We start from the raw sequence: 8,308 nt of genomic DNA, 5'->3' as shown, positions 1-8,308 counted from the left end.
CGTCCCTGGGATGAAGCCTACCTGATCACAATGGATGATCGTTTTGATGTGTTCTTGGATTTGGTTTTCAAGAATTTTATTGAGTATTTTTGCATGAGTATTCATAAAGGAAGTTGGTCTAGTTCTCTTTCTTTGTTGCGTCTTTGTGTGGTTTAGGTATAAGAGTAATTGTGATTTCAGAGAAGGAATTTCGTAGTGCTCTGTCTGTTTCTGTTGTGTGGAATAGTTTGGACAGTATTGGTGTGACGTCTTCTATGAAGGTCTGATAGAATTCTGCACTAAACCCATCTGGTTCTAGGTCTTTTTGGATGGGAGACTTTTAATAACTGCCTCTTTTTTCTTTAGGAGTTATGGGGTTGTTTAGATGGTTTATTTGTTCCTGATTTAAATTTGGTACCTGGTATCTGTCTAGAAAATTGTCCATTTCCTCCACATTTTCCAGTTTTGTTGAATATAGACACTTGAGGTTAGATCTGATGATACTTTTAATTTCCTCAGATTTTGGTGTTATGTCTCACTTTTCATTCCTGATTTTGTTAGTTTGGACACACTCTCTGTGACCTCTGGTTAGTCTGGCTAAGGTTTTATCTATTTTGCTGATTTTTTCAAAGAACCAGTTCCTGGTTTTGTTGAATCTTTGTATAGTCGTTTTTGTTTCTACTTAGTTGACTTCAGCCCTGAGTTTGATTATTTCCTTCCTTCTACTCTTCTTGGGTTTATTTATTTCTTTTTTTCTAGAGCTTTTCAGATGTGCTGTCAAGCTGATGACCTATACTCTCTCCTGTTTCTTTTTGCAGGCACTCAGAGCTATGAGTTTTCCTCTTAGCGCTGCTTTTATTGTATCCCATAAGTTTGGGTATGTTGTATCTTCATTTTCATTAAATTCTAAGAAGTCTTCAATTTCTTTCTTTATTTCTTCCTTGATTGACTTGTCATCGAGTAGAGGGTTGTTCAACTTCTATGTATAAGTGGGCTTTCTGTCGTTTTTGTTGTTATTGAAGACCAGCCTTTGTCCGTGGTTATCTGAAAGGACTTATGGGATTATTTCTATCTTCCTGTATCTGTTGAGGCCTGTTTTGTGACCAATAAGGTCAATTTTGGAGAAGGTATCATGAGGTGCTGAGAAGAAGGTATATCCTTTGGTTTTAGGGTGGAATGTTGTATAAATATTTGTTAAATCCATTTGGTTTATAATGTCTGTCAGTTTCCCTAGGTCTCTGTTTAATTTCTGTTTCCCTGATCTGTCCATTGATAAGAGTGGGTTGTTGAAATCTCCTACTATTATTGTGTGAGGTACAATGTGTGCTTTGACCCTTAGTGAGGTTTCCTTTTTGAATGTAGGTACCCTTGCATTTAGTGCATAGATATTTAGGATTGAGAGTTCATCTTGGTGGATTTTTCCCTTGATGAATATGAAGTGTCCTTCCTTACCTTTTTTAATGGCTTTTGGTTGAAACTCAATTTTATTTGATATTAGGATGGCAACACCAGCTTTTTTCTTTGGGCCATTTGTTTGGAAAGTTGTTTTGCAGCCATTTACTCTGAGGTAGTGTCTGTCTTTGTAACTGAGGTTTCTTTCTTATATGTAGCAAAATGCTGGGTCCTCTTTACATACCCAGTCTCTAAGTCTATGTCTTTTTATTGGGGAATTAAGTCCATTGATGTTGAGAAATATTAAGGAATAGTGACTCTTGCTTCCTGTTATTTTTGTTGTTAGAGGTGGAATTATGTTTGTGCGTCTCTCTTTCGGTTTCATTGCAAGGAGAGTATATTCTTCCTTTCTGTATGGCATAGTTTTTTTCCTGGTGTTGGATTTTCCCATCTATTATCCTTTGTAGGTCTGAATTTGTAGAAAGATGTTGTGTAAATTTGGATTTGTCATGGAATATCTTGGTTTCTCCCTGTCTGTTAAGTGAGAGTTTTGCTGGATATAATAGCCTGGGCTGGCATTTGTAGTCTCTTAGGGTTTGTATGACATCTGTCCAGGATCTTCTGGCTTTCATAGTCTCTGGTGATAAATCTGGTGCAATTCTGGTAGGTCTGCCTTTATATGTCACTTGACATTTTTCCCTTACTGCTGTTAATATTCTTTGTTTTGTGTATTTGGTGTTTTGACTATTATGTGACAGGAGGAGTTTCTTTTCTGGTCCAATCTATTTGCAGTTCTATAGGCTTCTTGTATGTTTATGGGCATCTCTTCCTTTAGGTTAGGGAAGTTTTCTTCTATAATTTTGTTGAATATATTACTGACCCTTTAAGTTGGGAGTCTTCACTCTCTTCTATATGTATTATCCTAAGGTTTGATCTTCTCATTGTGTCCTGGATTTCCTGGATATTTTGGGCTAGGAGATTTTTGCATTTTAAATTATCTTTGAAGGTTGTGTTGATGTTTTATATATCTTCTGCCCCTGAGATTCTCTCTTCTATCTCTTGTATTCTGCTGGTGATGCTTGAATCTATGATTCCTTGTCTCTTCCTTAGGTTTGCTTTGTCCAGGGTTGTCTCCCTTTGTGCTTTCTTTATTGTTTCTAGTTCCATTTTTAAATCCTGGGCGGTTTTGTCTAATTCCTTCACCTGTTTGATTGTGTTTTCCTATAATTCTTTCAGGCAGTTTTGTGTTTCCTCTATAAGGGCTACTACTTGTTTACTTGGGTTGTCCTACCTTTGTTTAAGGGACTTACTTATGTCCTCCATCATTATTATAAAACGTGATTTTAAATCTAAATCTTGCTTTTCTGGTGTGTTTGGATCCAGTATTATCTTTCAAGAGAGAACTGGGCTCTGATGATGCCAAGTAGGCTTGCTTTCTGTTCCTAAGTGTCCTGAGCTTGCCACTAGCCGTTGGGTTGTCTCTGGTATTTGCTTGTTTTGATGTTTCTTAGAGTGGCTTGACCCTCTGGTAGCCCTCTGTGTCTGCACCCTTCTAGAACTGTTTTCCTGTTTTCTCTCAGCCTTTTCTTAGAACACATGCTCCATCTCACGTGTTTAGGTGCTCCTGGTGACTGTCAGCCACAGACAGGAATGAGAAGGGTCTTGCCCCTGATTGCTCCTGGGTCCTTGAACCCAGGGGGACAGTTGGCACTAGGCAATTTCCTCTTGGGTATGGAATGTGGGCAGAGGGTAGTCTCCTCTGATTTCTCAGGAGTGGCCACACTTCTGACAGGATTTGAGTGCAGGGAACTCTGCTTCTTTGTATTAAAACAAAGCAAAACAAAACCACAAAGATGTGGGCTTATTGTGCACATTAGCAGGTCCATACAGGAAAATGCACAAAAGTATATGTACCAATCACAATAACAGCTCTAAATATAATGAATTTGAAATAACATGGTTGGCTGACATACGACAATATAACATTGAGTCCTTCAAGCCTTTACCCTCACCACCATTTAAAAGTGGCAACTAAGAAAACCCAAAATCTAATAATTCAAATACATAGTGATTATACATAGTGTCCCCCCCAACCACCTTGAGTTACTGAACCCTTTCATGATTTCTTGCCATTAATTAATTAATTAAGTAGGAAATCATGCTGTAGCAATGTATCCCTCAGAGACGTGCAATCTGTGAAGAGTTTAATGTGCTTCATGGGAAATCCTACTGGAATAAATAGGGTTGGTTGTTTTCCAGTAAATATGGAGTGAAAAATAATTTTTACTCCAATCTGAGGTATAATTTCAAGGTTTAGGGACACAATTCTATACATTTACAACTATAACAATCACCCAGAACATTCGCAGTAAGCCTGTGACTGTTGGCTAGATGGGGATGAGTGTCTTTCAAACTTCATCATGATTTTTGCTAAGATCTTCCCTGTAATTGGTGGCTTGGCTTCCCTCAAACATGTGCCAGTTGTCTAGAATCTCCTCCTTGGTTAGCATCTCATCCTCGTTTTTGTCTGACTCATACACCAGATGCTGGGCCTCAGCCTGCACATGGCCATAGTCCTGAGGGAGGATCCAGTGGCAAATCTCATCTTTGTCCAGCTTCCCATCCTTGTTCAGATCTCAGAAATCATTGAACTGCTCCCATTCAGACAAAACCCAGTTTGGCTCAGGGCCATGGTCCTTGTAGGAAAACATGTCCATAATGTATGTGTGTCCATAATGGTCCACAAAACCATCCCCGTTGTTATTGATATCCTCCAGGGTTTCCAGAACTACAATCTCATATGTTCAAACTCCTCCAGGTGCAGAAAGGCAGTGAACTCCTCTCGAGTAGCTGTCAGGTCGCCATCAAGGTCTGAAGCCTTAAACCTCCATTAATCTCATGGTAGCAACCTTTTAAAGGTATGATGATCAGAGCTGTCTTGGAATTCAGCATGGTTTCCCAGGTACTAGCCATAGATGGCCGCTCGTATTCTTCCCAGGAGATCTTTTTGTCTATGTTCCAAACATAATCCTTCCTGACTTTAGCCACATTATTGTAGATGTATCTTTTCTTTACCCATTTCATCCAAACTTTCAGCTCCTCAGTAGTAATAAGGCCATCTCCATCTCTGTCAATTTGATCAACAATTTTCCCCAGCCTCTCCTTGCTCTCATCCAATCTTAGCTGATCAAAGGTCTTGGAGTCCTCCATGCCCAGGAAGACCTCTTGATCGTACTGGAAGCCATAGTTGTTCTTGGGCTGCCACTCGCTCAGCTCCTAATCGGGCTGAACCAAGCCCATAGTGCCAGCACCAGTGCCAGCAGCAGTCCCAGGGCAAGTTCGAGGTGGACTCCTCATGTCAGAGTCTTGAGCAAAGGGATTCTACCTGGCAGTTGGGGCTCGGTGCACCGTAGCTGCTGTCCTCTCCCCAGTGAGGGCTTTTGTTACATTTCAAATGTTATCCCCTTTCCTGGTTTCCCATACACAAAACTCCCTATCCCTCCACTTTCCCCTTATTCTACGAGGGTGTTCCCACACCCACCTACTGACTGACCCACCCACCCACCCTACCTGTCTCCCTGTCCTTATTTTCCCCTGTACAGGGGCATCAAGCCTTGGCAAGACTAAGGGCTTCTCCTTCCATTGTAGCAAGGCCATCCTCTGCTACATATGCCACTGGGGCCGTGGTTCTGTACTTGTATACTCTTTGGATGGTGGGTTAGGTCTTGGGAGCTCTGGGTTGTTGGTATTGCGGTTCTTATGGGGTTGCAAAGCCCTTAAACTACCTCAATCCTTTCTCTTACTCCTCTGCTGGGGACCCTGTTCTCAGCTAAATGGTTGGCTGCAAGCATCTGCCTCTGTATCTGTCATGCTTTTTGAGCAGATCACCATAGAACAATGAAGATGTATTGTATTGGAGTGATGTTGTATAGACAAATAGATGATTTATTACTTCTTTTTTTTTATTAACTTGAGAATTTCTTATTTACATTTCGAGTGTTATTCCCTTTCCCGGTTTCCGGGCCAACATCCCCCTAATCTCTCCCCTTCCCCTTCTTTATGGATGTTCCCCTCCCCATCCTCCCCCCATTGCAGCCCTCCCCCCAACAATCACGTTCACTGGGGGTTCAGTCTTAGCAGAACCAAGGGCTTCCCCTTCCACTGGTGATCTTACTAGGCTATTAATTGCTACCTATGAAGTAAGAGTCCAAGGTCAGTCCATGTATAGGCTTTAGGTAGTGGCTTAGTCTCTGGAAGCTCTGGTTGCTTGGCATTGTTGTTCATATGGGGTCTCAAGCCCCTTCAAGCTCTTCCAGTTCTTTCTCTGATTCCTTCAACGGGGGTCCTGTTCTCAGTTCAGTGGTTTGCTGCAGGCATTTGCCTCTGTATTTGCTGTATTCTGGCTGTGTCTCTCAGGAGAGATCTACATCTGGCTCCTGTCGGCCTGCACTTCTTTGCTTCATCCATCTTGTCTAAGTGGGTGGCTGTATATGTATGGGCCACATGTGGGGCAGGCTCTGAATGGGTGTTCCCTCTGTCTCTGTTTTAATCTTTGCCTCTCTATTCCCTGCCAAGGGTATTCTTGTTCCCCCTTTCAAGAAGGAGTGAAGCATTCACATTTTGATCATCTGTCTTGAGTTTCCTTTGTTCTAGGGATCTAGGGTAATTCAAGCATTTGGGCTAATAGCCATTTATCAATGAATGCATACCATATGTGTTTTTCTGTGATTGGGTTACCTCACTCAGGATGATATTTTCCAGTTCCAACCATTTGCCTATGAATTTCGTAAAGGCATTATTTTTGATAGCTGAGTAATATTCCATTTTGTAGATGTACCACATTTTCTGTATCCATTCCTCTGTTGAAGGGCATCTGGGTTCTTTCCAGCTTCTGGCTATTATAAATAAGGCTGCTATGAACATAGTGGAGCACGTGTCTTTTTTATATGTTGGGGCATCTTTTGGATATATCCACAAGAGATGTATAGATTGATCCTCAGGTAGTTCAATGTCCAATTTTCTGAGGAACCTCCAGACTGATTTCCAGAATGGTTGTACCAATCTGCAATCCCGCCAACAATGGAGGAGTGTTCCTCTTTCTCCGCATCCTCGCCAGCATTTGCTATCACCTGAGTTTTTGATCGTAGCCATTCTGACTGGTGTGAGGTGAAATCTCAGGGTTGTTTTGATTTGCATTTCCCTTATGACTAAAGATGTTGAACATTTCTTTAGGTGTTTCTCAGCCATGTGGCATTCCTCAGCTGTGAATTCTTTGTTTAGCTCTGAACCCCATTTTTAATAGGGTTGTTTGTCTCCCTGAGGTTTAACTTCTTGAGTTCTTTTTATATTTTGGATATGAGGCCTCTATCTGTTGTAGGATTGGTAAAGATCTTTTCCCAATCTTTTGGTTGCCGTTTTGTCCTAACCACAGTGTCCTTTGCCTTACAGAAGCTTTGCAGTTTTATGAGATCCCATTTATTGATTCTTGATCTTAGAGCATAAGCCATTGGTGTTTTCTTCAGGAAATTTTGTCCAGTACCCATGTGTTTGAGATGCTGCCCTAGTTTTTCTTTTATTAGTATGAATGTATCTGGTTTGATGTGGAGGTCCTTGATCCACTTGGACTTAAGCTTTGTACAGGGTGATAAGCATGGATCGATCTGCATTCTTCTACATGTTGACCTCCAGTTGAACCAGCACCATTTGCTGAAAATGCTATCTTTTTTCCATTGGATGGTTTTGGCTCCTTTGTCAAAAATAAAGTGCCCATAGGTGTGTGGGTTCATTTCTGGGTCTTCAATTCTGTTCCATTGGTCTATCTGTCTGTCTCTGTACCAATACCATGCAGTTTTAATCACTATTGCTCTGTAATACTGCTTGAGTTCAGGGATAGTGATTCCCCCTGAAGTCCTTTTATTGTTGAGGATAGTTTTAGCTATCCTGGGTTTTTTGTTATTTCAGATGAATTTACAAATTGTTCTGTCTAACTCTTTGAAGAATTGGATTGGTATCTTGATGGGGATTGCATTGAATCTGTAGATCGCTTTTGGTAAAATGGCCATTTTTACTATATTAATCCTGCCAATCCATGAGCATGGGAGATCTTTCCATCTTCTGAGGTCTTCTTCAATTTCTTTCTTCAGAGTCTTGAAGTTGTTATTGTACAGATCTTTTACTTGCTTGGTTAAAGTCACACTGAGTTACTTTATATTATTTGGGTCTATTATGAAGGGTGTTGTTTCCCTAATTTCTATCTTGGCTTGTTTCTCTTTTGTGTAAAGGAAGGCTACTGATTTGTTTGATTTAATTTTATATGCAGCCACTTTGCTGAAGTTGTTTATCAGCATTAGTAGTTCTCTGGTGGAACTTTTGGGATCACTTAAATATACTATCATATCATCTGCAAATAGTCATATTTGACTTCTTTTCCAATCTGTATCTCCTTGATCTCCTTTTGTTGTCTGATTGCTCTGGCTAGAACTTCAAGAACTATATTGAATAAGTAGGGAGAGAGTGGGCAGCCTTGTCTAGTCCCTGATTTTAGTGGGATTACTTCAAGTTTCTCTCCATTTAGTTTAATGTTAGCAACTGTTTTGCTGTATATGGCTTTTACTATGTTTAGTTATGGGCCTTGAATTCCTATTCTTTCCAGGACTTTTATCATGAAGGGGTGTTGAATTTTGTCAAATGCTTTCTCAGCATCTAATGAAATGATCATGTGGTTTTGTTCTTTCAGTTTGTTTATATAATGGATCACGTTGATAGTTTTCCATGTATTAAACCATCCCTGCATGCCTGGGATGAAGCCTACAGGATCATGGTGGATGATTGTTTTGATGTGCTCTTGGATTCAGTTTGCCAGAATTTTATTGAATATTTTTGCGTTGATATTCATAAGGGAATTTGGTCTGAAGTTCTCTTTCTTTGTTGGGTCTTT

At 40.4% G+C, this 8,308-nt stretch overlaps 1 pseudogene; it reads right to left on the bottom strand.

The window, feature by feature from the left end:
- Nucleotides 1-3,779: 3,779 nt before the first annotated feature.
- Rcn1-ps18 (reticulocalbin 1, pseudogene 18) lies at nt 3,780-4,728 on the bottom strand (annotated as a pseudogene).
- Between the last annotated feature and the right edge of the window lie 3,580 nt (nt 4,729-8,308).

This window comes from Rattus norvegicus, chromosome 9 (assembly GCF_036323735.1).
Source record: "Rattus norvegicus strain BN/NHsdMcwi chromosome 9, GRCr8, whole genome shotgun sequence".
In the NCBI taxonomy this organism is placed as follows: domain Eukaryota; kingdom Metazoa; phylum Chordata; class Mammalia; order Rodentia; family Muridae; genus Rattus; species Rattus norvegicus.
The sequence above is the reverse complement of the archived record's forward strand: the minus strand, read 5'-3'. Positions and strand labels throughout refer to the sequence as shown.